The sequence below is a fragment of the Paramormyrops kingsleyae genome, chromosome 12 (assembly GCF_048594095.1).
Source record: "Paramormyrops kingsleyae isolate MSU_618 chromosome 12, PKINGS_0.4, whole genome shotgun sequence".
Taxonomy (NCBI): Eukaryota; Metazoa; Chordata; class Actinopteri; order Osteoglossiformes; family Mormyridae; genus Paramormyrops; species Paramormyrops kingsleyae.
The window spans coordinates 15,500,704-15,519,635 of NC_132808.1; positions in this window are offsets into that span (position 1 = coordinate 15,500,704).

Here is an 18,932-nt window from a genome sequence, read left to right on the forward strand (position 1 = left end):
TATGCAGATGTCATTATGTGTGCACTTGTGTTATCTGTGGTTTGATCACCTGTGGGGATGCACCTCACTGTATGATTGTGGGACATCTGACTGGCAGCAATAGCAGCAGTGCAGGTGATGGTGACATTGCCCTCTCCTGGTGAAAGATAGAAATGCAGCCTGGAGCTGCTCCTTGTCTGATCCCTCATCCTCCAGCTGTAAGAGGGTCTTAGGCCTCCTGATGAGTTGCACACCAAACGCACTGTGCAGGTGCGGTTCTCTGGATCCCAGGTGTATTCTGACTGTATCCACACTGATGTTATGGGCTCTAATGAAAAGTACAGAAAAATAATGCTGTCAATATTTATACAGGTAATACTAAGGCCTGTGCAGTGGCTCAGTGGGCAGCACAGTGACCTCGGGCCTCCAGGATTGTAGGATGTTACATGTGATTCTACCAGACACTCTGCCTTCCTTCCTCAGTATAAACTGGCATCACTAAGCTACCCTCAGTATTTTACTGAAGGTGTGTCCTGTGTGATGAACTCGCCTCCCAACCAGTGTGTCCCTTCACTTAGGATGCTCTGTGTCTCCTCACTGCAGATGAGCAGTTATGAAAAATGGAAGGATGGATAAGATGGTGTTTCTCCTAAACTTCACATCATCCATCCTAACTGCTTATCCTGGTCGGGGTCACAGGGGGGCTGGAGCCTATCTATGCAGCACAGGGTACAAGGCTGGGGTACATGAGCTTTACAACAATACAGATATAATTACAAACACAACACTGAACACCTCTCTAAGATGGGCAAGTACATAATTGTTTGGATAGTATTAAATAAAAACGTAGTAATAATAATAAAGTTTAGTATATCTGAATACCTCTACTGATTTATATTCATGTACATGCATGTGAAATATCTTACCATAAACCTGCAGCTGGATTTTATATGTGGGAATCTGTGAACCACCTTCCTTCCTTCCTACACGCTGATACTCCCCACTGTCCTCCAGTCTCAGCTCCCTCACTGTTAGACTGAAATCAGGGCTCAGCTGCAGTCGTCCTTTGAACTGAGTTTGAATATCTACTTCTGTTTGGTCACTGAACTTTTCAGCAATGTCCATATCATTAAAAGTCCACCTCAGAGACTGAAAATCTTCCACTTTCAGACTCCCCAGGGCTGAAGGCAGCTCCACTGTCCCTCCCACGCTGCCATTTACTGTCAGATCAACAGCAACACAAACACCTGCAATGAAAAAGAAAAGCATTGAATTCTGATTCTGACACTGACCAGAAGCATCAGCAAACCTTGTACTTTAATTATTTGGGTTTATAAATGTTGCTGTTCATCTGATATCACTCTAGAGGTGCTTGTACTGCACTGCCCATGCAGCACATGAAGCTGACAGAAACTTACATTCCTCCAGCATTCTGCTGTTTGTTTATACATTTGCAGAGTTTAAAGAAGGTTAGTAGAGAGACTTTATTACTCACTAGTAGTTATTTCATTACTATTGAGGAAATGCCATGACATCCACTATGTATAAAATTCATATAAGAAGCAGAATGAATTTTATGTAACTGCTGATTCCACAGTATCTTTCATTTTTGCATCTTGCCTTGATCATGAACCAAACTGGTCTGAAAGTTGCTTAGAACATAATTTTATCCTATGATAATGAGCCAATAAAAAACAATGTACTCTTGACCCATCCACATCACGGGAGTTAGGGGTGCAGGATCCCCGCGATCTGGAAATTCAGCATAAAAGTTTTTTGGTCTCCTTGGTGAGCGAAGCAAAGTGAAAAGAAATGAGAAATGCGAGATACAAAGATCACTGTGAGATATCACGTGAGAAGCTGCCATAAACACACTTGGTGTCCACCAGACTGTGGCTTTTGCAATATTCCCATTTAATACCTAATGCCAACCCTATGATATATTGAAACTGCGATGGGCAAAGTCATGATGCAGAAGGATCAATTGTATGTGTGCTTGAAAAGCACAAGGATGTTTAGATATAGCACACAACCTTTTAAAAACTTAATTTTTAGGAACTCTCTACTTTCGTTTAGCGGGGAAAACCTGTATTTATCAGTTAAGAAAAACTTCATGTCCACAACCAGACAAGTTTTAGATTAATATTCGCCTACAATACAGTTAACAAGCAACTATTCATACTGGCTGTAGTTTTAATGATCAACTTTCAGTAACGTTAACATAATAACCCCCACTAATGAAATTCCCAATATAGTTTGTAAATTGTAAAATGAACAAGTTTCCTCTCTTGTGCAGTATAATGGCTGTGCTACGTGGTTTGGGGGTATTGAGCTAATTAATAAGCTTGGTTTGTTGTTTTTTGTATATCAGGTATAGGTAATGGTTTCATGCTAAGCTGAAGTCTGGGCATGTTGTTTCTTCCATTCTCTGACTTTTATTTTGAGTACATTTTAATGATCAACATGTCCAGTATTGATACATTCATAATTTCCCACTCCTCCATAGAGAAGTTTGTGATATTTGTGGATTTGCCAGTATGTTACTCTTAGTCAAATTCCCAGTATACCATGTAGTTATTTGATATGTGTCTTTATTGCCAGACATAACTGGGCTTCATCACCCAATCAGTTCTGATATAGGCAATTATTTGCCTTAGATATGCTACATTCAGACTTTTGCAAAATAATGTTCACAAAAATGCAAACGTACTTCAAGTTCATAAAACCACCTGCTACCACTACAGTCACGCTAGAGATATCATGCTTATCTATATCAGCTATATCAATTACATACAGATCACATATGCAATTCTCTCTATGAAATGTTTTGACTTGTGAATCTTTTAAAATACAACCAAGAAATTGTATTCTATCAAAAAAGCCACATCGTTCCAACTCATCACTAGCTTCCCCGAATATAACAAGTATCACAAGATAACAAGTTGCTATATCAAACGATTTCTCTTATCATATCAACAAGCAGCAATTGTCAATATACCTTTAAAAGCAGTTTAAAACTTACCAGAAGTGAGTAGGAGACTTGTTAAGATAAGCATTACTGCATGTCACTGCACTGGACTGTTTCCTGCACTATACTGTAAGCCGTGGTACCTAATGATCAGTACAAAAAAAGCTACTTCCTTGTCTGATAGCCAATGCTTAAAAATACTGATCTATAAATATCAACTGAAAAGTACATGTTTCTCCGTTGTTGTTTTTTGATTCTCTATTATATATTTCTTAATGGAAATGTTCAGTTCAACAAAAGATTTTTTCTACGTATTTCTCAGACATACCGGTAGTTTGTACCTTTTAAATAGTGTGACAGTAAAATGCGAGTAAGGGAGGGTTTTTCTTTTACAACAGCATGTGGCATTAAGTTCATGACTTCAATTGTTATAGGAGAAATGGAAATATTACATTGTAATGTGAAAAATATTTAGCTTTCCAAAACTTAAACTATGTGCCTAATGCTAAAAGATGCAGCACAAAGAGGAGACCCATCGAAATAAGCTTAAGGCAGAAGGAAATTGCACAACATGACAAGCTAACATTTTTGATTGGACAGTGACTGGAAACATGCTGTGCCCATAGCAATGCCTGAAAGTTTTATAAAGGAAGTCACTGTGTGAGCATGAGTGTTTCTGCGTCAGATTGTGGTTTTGTTGTGTTAGCAGAGCCAGGTCTCAGGAGCATGATTCATGATTCACCATGATTCAGCCCCCTATACAATCACTAAGATCTGCAGCACGAATGGCATGTCTGCAGTAGACCCCTAAACCTTCTCTGTGGCTGACCCACACAACTGGTATCACTTCCTGTGACATGCTGATGGGAACTGTCGAAAGATGCACTGTTTGCAACACACAATGTACATATTCAAGTGGAATAGCATGTAACCCAGAGTGGCTGTGAGATTTGACTGTATATAGTGGTAGCATAAATTATCTTATACTGTATAACATTCAGACCATATGACAGTTCTAATTACCTATAGAGCTTTAAAATGGAGTAATCACTATCTCTAATGGGGAGGAAGCCAAAAATTTACACAGCACACTAATACTCGTGATGAGATGCTAACAAAAATTTCTGTACTCCACAATAAAACGTTACATGTTATAACACTTACTATGTACAACGTAAATACACAGGTACACACATTAAATTACAGAGTACATAGTGCAAGGCATGCCATCAGTCCTCGCTGACTGGCCCTTCAGCATCACATCGTGTGATCAGGGGCCACCTCCAAGTCCAATTCAAAGTCTCACTTCAGCAAAAAAGGCTGGAATTGCCACTGTAGCTGATGTGTCCCCTATGTACCTTCCTTTCCTGGTGTACCCTCACCTTTAGCTGTTGCAAAGGGGTCAGCGGTGTGGAACAGTGCCAGTCGCTCCCTGTGCAGGAGCACAGCTTTCGGCACTTGGGCAGGTGCAGGTGATAAACAGCATTGGAGAGTTGCTGGAGCAGCTCCCCTGGTCCTCTGTAATGGCTGTCCAGCTTGGGTGGCCACTCCTTCATGTGGATGGAGCAGTACATCTAAACTGAGTCCCCGACGCCAATATCCTGCCCTGGCTGTGCACACTGTAGGTGCGCTTCTGTCAGACAGTTACTGGACTTAGTGCTGTTGAGTCAGCTTTCCATACTTGGTTCCTTCAGTACCTCTGGCTCTGAACACCAAGGCCACTGGTGTGCACAGCTGCCACCTGAACATCAGCGTGGCCAACTTGCACTAAGTGCTCTCCTGCACTGCCACCTTGTATGCCCACAGAACCAGAGGCAGGTGCTGGTCCCAATCGCACTGATATTGATTAACCAGTATGGAGAACTGTGTGTGTGATTAAACCATTCAACCAGTCCATCATTTTCGGGGTGAAGGGGGTGGTGCAGGTTTTTGCAATGCCCTGCCACTTACAGACCTCACCAAACACCTGCATCTTGAAGTTTCCACCCTGGTGACTATACAGTTCTTCCAGCACACCAAAGCAGTAAAACAACCCCTTAACAAGCTTCACAGGCGTGGTCATTGTACTCTGATCAGGAACCATGTATACGGTACACCTTGAAAATAATCTTGGGGGAAAGGGACAAAGGATGTCCACTCCAACCTTCTCCCTGCCTGGTTTGGCTGCAGCGGAGCTTGGGAATGACAGTTCAGATCCTGCTAGGTGGTGCATCTGTCTCAGCAGTGCACAAAGAGTTCTGTGTCCTGATTGCAGCCAGACTAATAGAAGCAGCACACAGTTTCCCCAATATCTTTGCCATTCCAGAGCTACTAATGAAAACACATGCACTATAAAGTAAACCATTACATGGTTATAACACTTACTGATTACAATGTAAATACTAGCAGCACGGTGCAAGGCATGATGGTATCCCAAAAGATTAAGTCCTTACTGACCCTATGGTGGCCCCATAGGGTCACACATTGCAGGGTGACACTAATACTTTCCCACTGCAGGAATTTTTTTATGGACTCAGGACAGTGCTCAGGAATGAGGAACTTATTTCATGTTCCCACCAAGGGACTGAATGTAGGTCCTGGGAGGTAGTTCTTGAATTTTTTTTTTAGTCCCTACTCCAGAGTAGGTACTTTTTGCTCCACCAAAAACTATTGGGTGGTAGTTATAGTAATAAACTATGCTGATTGGTTGACCTCAAGCACTGGTGCTAACTTTGAAATAGTGCAGAAGTACTGTATTAATGAATTCCTCTTTTGATTCAGTCTCCTTATTTCTATTCCATTGATAACCGATATGTTTTTGTGTAATATCGCTGGCACAGGCAATCAAACTTACCAGTGCTTATCAGTTGAACATTTTTGCATCTATTTTTATTATATGGAAAACAAAAGGTAATAATGAATTATAAACATGTTGCAGTCCATACAAAATAAATAAAATGCTGAGTCCTGTTTTGAACCAATACAGGATGCAATTTGTCCCATGCTTTCAGATTGCGCAACTGGTCCCACAGTAACTAACAAAATGATTATTTCATCTTCCATTGTTTTGAGGCGGCAATGTAGTTTCATATGAAATGACATGTGGAGTTTAACCTATGAGCTTCTGGTGTCTCTGATGTTGATTTAGCATAAAGGTCACAGTTCCACTTATGCGGTCGGAAAGCAATACTCGAAAGTGCCGAGGAAGTACAGAAGTTCCTGGCAGAATGGCCCAGGAACTCATAATCAGGAACCAGATTCTGGAACTTCAGTGTGAAAGTGTGCACTAGTCTCTAGCAGGACAAAACAATTATTACAGTAATAGGAATAATAGAACGTGTCATCATAGAGGAATGCACCACCCCTTCTTCAGAAAGCCTTACAACTGAACAATGATTACGATGGCATGCAGAAGCATCAGTATAAATCCTCTTGATCCCATATCAGCCATAAAGCCACACTCAGCTCCCAATTAGCTCAGATACTCCCACTAACATCCTCAAGTCTTAGCCCATATACTAGTACAGAAGTACTGGGCCCACTCAGCTGAAGCAAAACTCATTTGGTTAAATGGACCGAAGCTGAGACTTAATGTAATAATACCTAGAAATACTGTAAAAATGGGAATTATATTTCCAGCAACATGTGAGTTTCCTGCTCTATGCTTTGGATAGGCTCTACAGTCCTGTCATGGTGTAATCTAGGGACAAACCATATTAAATGGGTTTTAGGTGAAATAAATTAAACGGATAATAGGCTGGTATTGTTAGGGCATTCCTGGAGCGGTCCATATCTTCATCTCAATGACCACACAATGTCCAGAAGATCCTGCCGACAGCACACGCCTGTTGGGGGAAGACCGATTTTTCAGGCTCCCTGATTACACTGGTGGTTCCACTTTGGGACCATACATCGCCCACCTGTTTCCTGTCCAACCTTTGTTAGTGGTCTATATCATGGTGTGCTGTGGGTTTGAGCGTTTATCCCTGTGTTACTTTCAGTTTTTCCATGTACCGACTTTTGCTTCGGCTCCTAGACCCCGAGGTAAACAAAATCAGCAGTCACTCCTTAAACATCATACTGTACAACAACCAGTAATGGTACTGGCAAGAGAGATTAAATCACAGTCAACAAATCAAATCGAAAATCTGAGTGATTAACAAAACTGAAGCAAAGCTAAACAAAACAGAGTAAGCATAAAAGTCAGTCAGTCACAAAAGTACAATCAAAATCAGAATATAAAATACACAGTAATGAGCAGAGGTGGGACTTTTGAAACTGGCTGCATGGGAAACCGAAAGCAGGGACAAGAGGAGAAAATCTGCAATGGAGTGTGTGCACTGGACTGTTTGCATATTTATACATATAATGTCCTGAAGATAGAAATGGTATCAATTTGGTGGAATGACCCGATTACTCATGGGTGCGTTTGGGGTGTAACATGCTACAGTATAAACCAATCTGATTGTCATCTTCCATTCCCTTTAAAAGTTAGATGCACTTGTGTCTTGGTAGATTTCTATTATAACGTCAGATTTGCCAGGTAGCAGAAAAGAATGCTTATACAGATGAAACTGATCTGTTTGTGTGTACAATAGGTCCGAATAACTCATCTAGCCTCCCTTTTTAATCCATCCCTCCACTTTATAACCCTTTATCCTGGGCAGCTCACTTTTATTGATTCAAAGGTATTTCCACCCTAAATTGAGGTGTTTCTCAACATGCGTACTTGACCGAATTTGAGTTCTCATGTACCTGTTTTACATCATCTTCCACTGCCAAAGAGAAGTTCCAATACTCAAGAACAGAATACAGAGGATGGTAAAGATCCCCTGATGTCGTTCTTGCCCCACTCCAAATATCAAGGATAAATCTGTTGCATCCTCGCTGAATGAGACCAATCCCATGATTAATTCAGCACCAAGTTCATTCTTGGAAGGCAAGTTAGCAAGACCGGTCTTGCCAAGACCACAAACACAATCTTTGTGTTCTTGGTATTGAGAAACACCTACATTGAGAAACACCTCTTTGCCTACATCCTCGTCTGAACCTCATCTACACTGTAAAAAAAAATGTTCAGCCAACTCAAAAATTCAAGGCAACATGCTGCGATACATTTTTGAGTTAAGCTAGTCAACTCAATTACAAAAGTTTAACAAACCTATAGACAGAAGTTCAGCTAACTTTGACTTAAGAGTTAAGGCAACACTGTAATACAAGTTAGATTAACTTAGGTACAAAGTTTCAATAAACTTGGATTGTTAAATTGTCAACACTATTTTGCAAGTTCGATTAACATAGGTACAGAGGTTTAGTCAACTTTGTTTGAGGAGTCAAATTAAATTTAAATAAACCTGCCTTGTTTAGGTGACATTTTAAGAGTTAATGTTTTCATTAACTTTTTTAAATAGCAAGATTCAACTGTAATATTTCAAGTTGCCTTGTTTAGAGTACTAAAAAACTTATATCACCATTAGAACCCACTGAAAAAAGTGTCACAAGGGTGTAGCTGGTTTGACCTAAAAATTTCACGTAGGATTGATGTATAATTTTCTGTAATGTGTCCAACTTCAATTTTTTAGCTGCCCCATTTTAACATGCGCACAAGAAGTCATGAGGATCAGAAGAGCCGTCCCAGATTTACCCACCGTCATGAGAAAGACTCTGACCAAAAAGGACCATACAGCTTTTTCTTTTCTTATGTTGAAGTCTTGCTGGCTCAGTTCTGACTGACCTTGGGGATTAGAGAGCTGTGGTTGGGGCCGGTTCTAGACATGCATATATGAGGGGGCAGACAGAAATGTAAAGTGGCGACAAAGGTGGGAAAGGGGTGGGGTGGTGCTCTGTTTTTGTCATGTAATTGGATTGCACTTCGCCAGGCCTCTATCCTAAGACCTGTCCAACTTGGGTGTCCCACCTGAAGGCTAAGCTTCTGCTGGTGTAGCTCTTAGGGTCACTGAGGCACGCAAACCCCCTGACCACGGTAAGGTGGCAATCCCTCAGGGGGAAAACTGAAAAGTAAAACAACAAAAAATAAAATAAAGTATTCCTCATCAGATTAAAACAAGTAAAAACATGACATTAACCTTAATTGGATGGGCTATATCAAACATATTTGAACCCAACAAAACACTTTTCACTATTGCCAATATTACCAAAACTAAAAAGGGTAGGCTAAGTTATGAAAAAGAAAAAATCAATTCACCGAGTCTTGAAATATAAAACTGAAAAATAGGATCGGTCAGGGTTCATTTCACTACGTGTTGTACTTGTTATAACTATGTATGTGACGAATAAAGAATCTTGAAATCACAACGAACAAGTCGCTCAATGAGTAATGAGTAAAAACTGGGGGGTACAGTACCCCCCGATTAAGGCCCCCCCAAATAGACAAAAATAATTCGAACCATGATCTCACGAGTTGCTATGATTTTGACGAGAGAGATTGCTGCTTCCTCTAAAACTCCCGCAATCGCGCAGCTCATTTCGCTCTGCCGGGTCTGCCCTGCCTCGGCCGAGTGCCGCGTGAGCCTGCGCACAAACAGAACGCGGAGGGAAAGAGCGAACAAGAAGTGAAACTTATCATCTCGTTTGTGCCTTTTTCAGTGGATTTTTCAGCTACTGTAGTAAATCTTGTCCATATTCAGTTTGTGGGTAATTATTATTTTCTTCCTCAACTTCTAAAAGTTTGATTTAAGGGGGCAGGACGTTTGCTTAAGGGGGCGTTGCCCCCTCTTGCCCCAGTGTAGAGCTGGCCCCGGCTGTGGTCCTGGTGGTTTTATAGCATGTTGACATTAAGACAGATGAAAAACTTTAGGAAACGTACTGGGTGTGTCTCCAGAGTGATATGTATTTTAATGTTGTAGTGGTGTATTTGATTGCAGGCCCTGCCCTTGGATGATTAAAATATGTGGAAAGGTTTCAGGACAGTTGTCATACCCCTTTCTGTGCAGCTCCTGGTACCACCCACACCCCTTTAGACCAATGGTGCTGGATGTATATTTGCATAGCATGATACAGTACTGTCTTTGACTTAAGATTTTTTTTAATCCACCATGATTGTGATGAACAGGGCAAGAGAACAAAAACCACATAAATGGCTTTTGTCTGCTTGCCAGTGACTAGATAAGATGGAGTAGCTGCTATGGTTTAGAAAAAATGATATGGAAAATGACTTACTTAGCTTCTATTCATCAACCCAGAGTTATTAAGTGTGGCAAAGACTAATATCAGTGCCATACCATCCTCAATCGTGGTGGGTTTCTAGAAATTGCTTAATGAAAATCTGAATATTAAATGAGCAAAATGACTTCATTGGTTTTCCAATGCAAGACCAAAATGAGCGCCTGGGGTTGGGGCTCGATGGCGAGCGCCTGGTGGCCAGGCCTATACCCATGGGGCCTGGTCGGGCACAGCCCGAACAAGGCACGTGGGTCCCCCTTCCAATGGGCTCACCACCCGTAGGAGGGGCCATAGGGGTCGGGTGCATTGTGAGCTGGGCAGTGGCCAAAGGCGGGGACCTTGGCGGTCCGATCCTCGGCTGCAGAAACTAGCTCTTGGGACATGGAATGTCACCTCTCTGATGGGGAAGGAGCCTGAGCTGGTGCGCAAGGTTGTGAAATTCCGGCTAGACATAGTCGGGCTCACCTCGACACACGGCTTGGGCTCTGGAACCAGCCTCCTTGAAGGGGGTTGGACCCTTTTCCACTCTGGAGTTGCCTGCGGGGAGAGGCGCCGAGCAGGGGTGGGCATACTTATTGCCCCCTGGCTGGGCGCCTGTACATTGGGGTTTACCGCGGTGGACAAGAGGGTAGCCTCCCTTTCAGTTTCTGACTGTTGTTTGCGCTTATGCGCCGAGCGGCAGTTCAGAGTACCCACCCTTTTTAGAGTCTCTGGAAGGGGTGTTGGAGAGCATTCCTTCTGGGGACTCTCTTGTTCTGCTAGGGGACTTCAATGCTCACGTGGGCAATGACAGTGAGACCTGGAGTGGCGTGATTGGGAGGAACGGCCCCCCCGATCTGAACCCGAGTGGTGTTCTGTTGTTGGACTTCTGTGCTCGCCACGGATTGTCCATAATGAACACCATGTTCAGGCATAAGGGTGTTCATATGTGCACTTGGCACCAGGACACCCTAGGCCACAGTTCGATGATCGACTTTGTAGTCGTGTCGTCGGACTTGCGGCCGCATGTCTTGGACACTCGGGTGAAGAGAGGGGCGGAGCTGTCAACTGATCACTACCTGGTGGTGGGTTGGCTCCGCTGGTGGGTGAGGAAGCCCGGCCAGGCCTGGCAGGCCCAAGCGTATACTGAGGGTCTGCTGGGAATGTCTGGCTGAATCCCCTGTCAGGAGGAATTTCAACTCCTACCTCCGGCAGAACTTTTCCCATGTCCCGGGGGAGGCGGGGGACATTGAGTCCGAATAGGCCATGTTCCGCGCCTCCATTGTGGAGGCGGCTGACCGGAGCTGTGGCCGTAAGGTAGTCGGTGCCTGTCGCGGCGGCAATCCGCGAACCCGCTGGGGGACACCAGTGGTGAGGGATGCCGTCAAGCTGAAGAAGGAGTCTTATCGGGCCTATTTAGCCTGTGGGACTCCAGAGGCAGCTGACGGGTACCGGCAGGCCAAGCGGGATGCGGCTTCGGCGGTCGCTGAGGCAAAAACTCAGGTTTGGGAGGAGTTTGGTGAGGCCATGGAAAACGACTTCCGGACGGCTTCGAGGCGATTCTGGTCCACCATCCGGCGGCTCCGGGTGGGAAAGCGGTGCAACATCAACACTGTTTATGGTGGGGATGGGGTGCTGCTGACCTCAACCCGGGACGTTTTGGGTCGGTGGAAGGAATACTTCGAAGACCTCCTCAATCCCACCGACACGCCTTCTGATGTGGAAGCAGAGTATGGGGACTTGGGTGTGGACTCCCCTATCTCGGGGGCGGAGGTCGCTGAGGTGGTTAAAAAGCTCCTCGGTGGCCGAGCCCCGGGGGTGGATGAGATCCACCCAGAGTTCCTGAAGGCTCTGGATGCTGTAGGGCTGTCTTGGTTGACACGCATCTGCAGCATCGCGTGGACATCGGGGGCAGTGCCTCTGGATTGGGAGACCGGGGTGGTGGTCCCCCTCTTCAAGAAAGGGGACCAGAGGGTGTGCTCCAACTATAGGGGGATCACACTCCTCGGCCTCCCTGGTAAGGTCTATTCGGGGGTTCTGGAGAGGAGGGTCCGCCGGATTGTCGAACCTCGGATTCAGGAGGAGCAGTGTGGTTTTCGCCCCGGCCGTGGAACAGTGGACCAGCTCTATACTCTCCGCAGGGTTCTGGAGGGTTCATGGGAGTTTGCCCAACCAGTCTACATGTGTTTTGTGGACTTGGAGAAGGCATTCGACCGTGTCCCTCGGGCAGTCCTGTGGGGGGTGCTCCGGGAGTATGGGGTGCCGGGCTTCCTTTTAAGGGCTGTTCGGTCCCTGTATGACCGGTGCCAGAGTCTGGTCCGCATGAGCGGCAATAAGTCGGACTTGTTTCCGGTGAGGGTTGGACTCCGTCAGGGCTGTCCTTTGTCACCGATTCTGTTCATAACTTTTATGGACAGAATTTCTAGGCGCAGCCAGGGCGTTGAGGGTGTCCGGTTTGGTGACCTCAGGATTAGGTCTCTGCTTTTTGCAGATGATGTGGTCCTGTTGGTCTCATCAGACCGTGACCTTCGGCTCTCGCTGGGACAGTTCGCAGCCGAATGTGAATCGGCTGGGATGAGAATCAGCACCTCCAAATCCGAGACCATGGTCCTCAGCCGGAAAAGGGTAGAATGCTCTCTCCGGGTCGGGGATGGGATCCTTCCCCAAGTGGAGGAGTTTAAGTATCTCGGGGTCTTGTTCACGAGTGGGGGGACGATGGAGCGGGAGGTCGACAGGCGGATCGGTGCGGCATCCGCAGTGATGCGGGCGCTGCATCGGTCTGTCATGGTGAAGAAGGAGATGAGCCAAAAGGCGAAGCTCTCGATTTACCAGTCGATCTACGTTCCTACCCTCACCTATGGTCACGAGCTGTGGGTAGTGACCGAAAGAACGAGATCGCGAGTGCAAGCGGCCGAAATGAGTTTCCTCCGCAGGGTGGCTGGGCTCTCCCTTAGAGATAGGGTGAGGAGCTCGGTCATTCGGGAGGGACTCAGAGTAGAGCCGCTGCTCCTCCGCATTGAGAGGAGTCAGATGAGGTGGCTCGGGCATCTGATTAGGATGCCTCCTGGACGCCTCCCTGGTGAGGTGTTCCAGGCATGTCCCACTGGGAGGAGGCCCCGGGGAAGACCCAGGACACGCTGGAGGGACTATGTCTCTCGGCTGGCCTGGGAACGCCTCGGGATTCCCCCAGAGGAGCTGGATGAAGTGGCCGGGGAGAGGGAAGTCTGGGTTTCCCTGCTGAGACTGCTGCCCCCGCGACCCGACCTCGGATAAGCGGGAGAAAATGGATGGATGGATGGATGGTTTTTCAATCCAAGTTGTGGTCTATAGACAAAAGGTACTGTTTCTGGCCACTGTATCTTGTTTATAGCTATTTATGCAAGGATGCAACAATGTGTTGTAATGAAGTGGACTGTTGCAGTAAACTGGCTTTTGGGTTATTTAGTTGTTTCAAATTATATTCATTAGTTGAGCATGAACAGTTTTATTGGTTTTAAGTGCAAAAATCTAATGTATTATATTGACTACTTAAAGTTGAACTGACTTGAAAAAATTATATTAACCAAACTTGAAAAAAGTTTGAAAAAATGAAGTAATTTTTGAAGCTAAATGAATCGGAAGCTGTAGCTAGTAGCTAACTTAAGCCGCGTGTGACTTTGCCATTAATTTGGGCGACACGGGCGACACGGGCAAGAAACACAAGAAGAAAGGAATCGGCAAACGCACTGAGAAGCGCAGCAGTGATCAGTAGCTCCGCCCACCGCCCCGCTCCGATTAACATATATTTCCATGTAGCGAACTTGAAAATGAAAAGCCAAAATAAGAAATGAAAAGTCAAATTGGAAAATGAAAAGACAAAAATGGTTTTTGATTTTATTTTTCAATTTTTCACATCTGACTCATACATGAGTGGAAAATTAAAATGCAAATAGTGCTATTTCATTTTAATTTTAATTTGTGCAGGATTTTTACGCACAGACTTTGGGAAGTAAATGGCAAAGTGGAGATTGTATTTTCTTTTTATCATTTTCATTTTAATTTTATTTTTTGCAGAAAATACCTCCCATACTAAACAAGGCATGTTTATTTAAATTTAATTTGACTCCTCAAACAAAGTTGACTAAACCTCTGTACCTATGTTAATAGAACTTGCAAAATAGTGTTGACAATTTAACAATCCAAGTTTATTGAAACTTTGTACCTAGGTTAATCTAAATTGTATTAGTGTTGCCTTAACTCTTAAGTCAAAGTTAGCTGAACCGCTGTCTATAGGTTTGTTGAACTTTTGTAACTGAGTTGACTTAACTCAAAAATGTATTGCAGCATGTTGCCTTGAATTTTTGAGTTGGCTGAACATTTTTTTTTACAGTGTAGGTTAATCTAACTTGTATTAGAGTTGCCTTAACTCTTAAGTCAAAGTTAGCTGAACCTCTGTCTATAGGTAATTTGTTGAACTTTTGTAACTGAGTTGACTTAACTCAAAAATGTATTGCAGCATGTTGTGTTGAATTTTTGAGTTGGCTGAACATTTATTTATTTTTTTACAGTGTACAGACTGTGCCTCCTTGCCCGTTACAGTTGCTAGGGAAGATAGAAAGCTGACTTCCTGTTTCTTCTTACCGACTATATGGTAGAAGAATACGGAAGTTAGTGTTCAGCCATGTATAGAAGAATTACTGCCTCGTGTATCATCCTGTTCATGTTATTTTCTGGTAAGATGGTTTTTTGTTTAACTGTCCTTGTGGGTGAGCAGAGAACCATTGACTATGGAGCATGAATTCTGTTACAGGCCTTATTTAAAAAGGCCATTTATGCCTCTGTGTTTGTCAAAGTCATTCCGCTCAAACTTCCGGTTTTAAGTATTTTAATGGTGCAGTGAACTCTTCCTTGAGAAATGGTTGGATGGTAGAAGTTAATTGAGTAAAAAAGAGAATGTTTTGCTTAAAGTTTTTATTTTGTTATGGATTATGGGTTAATTAATTTCTTCTTCATATTACACCATCATGTGGAAAGAGGCATATTGTTTTTAAAAAATTGAACATAATAACTGATAAATGACAAAAAAAACCCACACAGACTGAATCCAATAATTTTTTCATGACCTTTACTTGTAATTGTTTTTAATATTTTTACTCTCTTTCAATTTGTTGAGCACATTTACATATGTTGAAAAGAAAAGTGTCTCGAAGTAAGTTTCAGGTATGATTATGAAAATTTTGTATGCAGCGCACATTCAGATGAAATATCTTAATCATATTTTTCAGGCAATGGAATTTTGTGCATAATGCAGTTCTGAAGATATATCACAAGTCATACAGTAACTGCCCTCAGTACAGAATGATGCATTACTTTTATGTAAAAAACACATATGTGTCTGTGTGTGTTTAATGTTTATGGCTCTTTTTTGACAAAAAACAGAAGACAATACTGTTTCACTTTTCTTTTTAGGGTTTAGAAATGAAAACTAGGAAAAACTAAACACTAAAAATGCCAAAAGCCTTTACTTATGGTTTAGGTTAGGGCTGGGTCGGGGTTAAGGTCATCATGTTGTGATTAGAGTTTTCCACATAAAAATCAATGGAGAGTCCCCACAAAGGTATAATTACAAACCTATGTGTGTGTGTGTGTGTGTGTGCTAAATGTTTATGGCTCTTTTTTGCCAAAGAACAGATGACAGTACTGTTCTCAACAATTTGCTTTTCTTTTAGGCTTTAGAAATGAAGACCTTGAACGGACAGGATTTTTGGGGAAATCCGTCACTTTACCATCTGGAGTGACTGAGCCTGGAACTATTACCATAATTGAATGGTCAATCTTCACCAATCAAACCTACATTGCAGGGTTTTCTGGAGGCCATGTAAATGTCCCTAACAGCCCACGTATGGAGCTCAACAAAATAACTGGGGATTTACTGATCATGAACCTGCGCAAGGAAGACAGTGGCACATATACAGTCCGTGTAAGGAATACAGAAGGTGGTCGCTGGGTTAATAAAATCACCCTCTTTGTAAAAGGTAAGTGAACAGAAAAGGGTGAACAGTGGTAAATTATATGGCCTATAAATTACAGAACAAAACATAATTTTAGGCAACACATTTAAAAATACCATTGCATCCATAAATGTGATGTGATGTGTTTTTATTAAAATGTGTTTCAGTTATTTTTAATACTTTAATTTTTAATCAATATAAACAATATGTATACTCTCCATGCATTAGTTGCTGACCTACAACTAATTTTAGTAAGCATACCGAGTGTGTTTAATTTACCCTGAAGCCTTCCAGTAAGTTGGGAAAATGTTAGTGAAGATCCACTTCTGTTTTCCAGTAAGTCATCATGCTTTCACAAATGTTTTGTTTTAAACAGCTGTGCAGTTTTCTGAAATGTTGCATTTCAGGGGTAACATTGCAAACCCCCAGCAGAGTATTGTAAAAACAATAATAACATTATGTCGACGTGTGTGTGTGTGTGTGTGTGTGTGTGTGTGTGAACAGTGCCCTCCACAATTATTGGCACTCCTTGTAAAGATTTGTAAAAACGGTTAGAAAAATAATTAGAAAAATCCAACCTTTTGTTAAAATAAATTTATTGAAAGAAAAACAAATCAAATCCTCTGTCAAGAAATAATTATTTTCAACAAAAGCACATGTGCCATGATTATTGGCACCCCAGCATTTAATACTTTGTAAAACCTCCCTTTGCCAGTATAGCAGCACTGAGTCTTCTCCTATAACATTTTATAAGGTTGGAGAATACAGAGCAGGGTGTCACGTCCAGCTCTGTCTGATCCTCATGTGTGCCACGCCCACCTCGTTACCTCCTGTTTCTGCCTGATTGTTCTCACCTGTTGTTCGTTACCCTCAGCTTGTCTTGTGTATTTAGTCCATGTCTCGTTTAGTTTCCCCAGTTCTATCATTGATGTTGTCCTGTGTAGTGCCTGATCCTGTTCTGTCTGCCCGTCTGTAACCATTAAAACCACACTTATTGGACTACCTGGCTTCTCCGCTCGCCTGCACCACGCAACGTGACACAGGGCATCTGAGTCCATTCCTCTTTACAGAATCTCTCCAGATCACCCAGGGTCCGAGGCCCTCTCTTGTCCACTCTCCTCTTCAGCTCAGCCCCCAGGTTTTCAGTGGGGTTCAGGTCAGGGGACTGAGATGGCCATGGCAGAAACTTGATTCTGTGGTTTTTGTGTTGATTTGGACATGTGCTTAGGATCACTGTCCCACTGGAAGATCCAGTGATGGCCCAGCTTGAGTTTCCTGGAAGTGGGAGCCAAATTTTGATGTAAAATGTCCTGGTATTTTATGCAGTCTATAATGCCATGCACCCTAGCAAGGTTTCCAGGGCCTTTGGAGGAAAAACAGCCCCACAACATCACAGAACCTCCACCATATTTTACAGTTGGGATAAGGTTCATTTCATTATAGCCATCTTTCTTTTTTATGCCAAACCCATATGCTAATGTTTATTGCTAAAAAGCTCCATTTTTGTTTCATCAGACCATTGAATTTGGTTCCATTCAAAGTTGTAGTAGTGGTTTGCAAACTCCAGGTGCTTAAGTTTGTGGTGACTGACAGAAAAAGCTTCTGTCTGGCATACGTTCTAAATAATATCTTAGCATGAAGGTGGTGTCTGATGGTTTTTTTCGGAGACATATTTACCCCAATATTTTACTTGGTCTTGTAATTTACCAATAGTGATCCTTGGGGATTTTTTTGCCTCTCTTACAATCTTCCACACTATCCGTGGGGGCATGGGCGTCGCTGCCATTAAATCTGAGGGGGACGTGTCCCCCTCATATTTCATAATTATTCGTTTGGACCCCCCCACATTTAACATAAAATATTGGTCCATCCAGCATTGTTGTCCACTTATTTTATTATTGTCCCAACATTAGAAATGGGCATTTTCAGGCTAGTAGCTATTTAATATCCATTCTCTGACCTATGAAGGTCAACACACTTCTCCCTCATTTGGTTTGTATGTCCTCTTACCTTTCCCATGTTGATGGATGACTAAGGGTATTTGGGCTCTGTGTTACCTCATGTTTGTATCCCTGTTAACCAGGAAGTCATGGATGACAGCTTGAAGGTTCCTATTCACTCCAATAAGTGTGGCACATGTGTTTTTGTTAAAAATAATTATTTATTGATGGAAGGATTTGTTTTTATTTCAATAAATTTATTTCAATGAAAGGTTGGATTTTTCTCATTTTTTTCAGTGTGAGATGAAGCTACTTCACTGAAGGGTAGATTTCACTGAAGCTTTTTAACAGATCTTTACAAGGGGTGTCAATAATTATGAAGAGCACTGTATATGGGCTGGGTAAATACAGGTGTTAGTTATTTTTAATGGGTGGGCCATTAGCCTATGGGAGGTATAAATGAAAATGATAATGATAAAATGTGCAAGGATCCTGCAAAAATGAAAAAGATAAAATGAAATAACACCATTTGCATTTTAATTTTCTACTCATGTATGAGTCATTTGTGAAAATTAAAACATAAAATTAAAAAAAAAACTTTTTGTTTTTTAAATATCTCTTTTCATTTTTCAATTTGACTTTTGATTTCATACTTGGCTTTTTGATTTCCCAATTTGCTTTTTCATTTTCAAGTTCATACCATGCAAATATTTGTTAATTGGACTGGTGCAGTGGACAGGGTTAAGACTCAGCGAGTCTCAGGCACTCCTCTGCTTTTGCAGTGCAGTTGCCAATCCATTTTTGTTGTGTACCTTGTAGATGGGCACCAGTGTCGCCCAAACTAATAGCAAAGTCACACAAGATTTAAGTTATCTACTTAGTTGCAGCTTCCGATTCATTTAGCTCCATAATTAG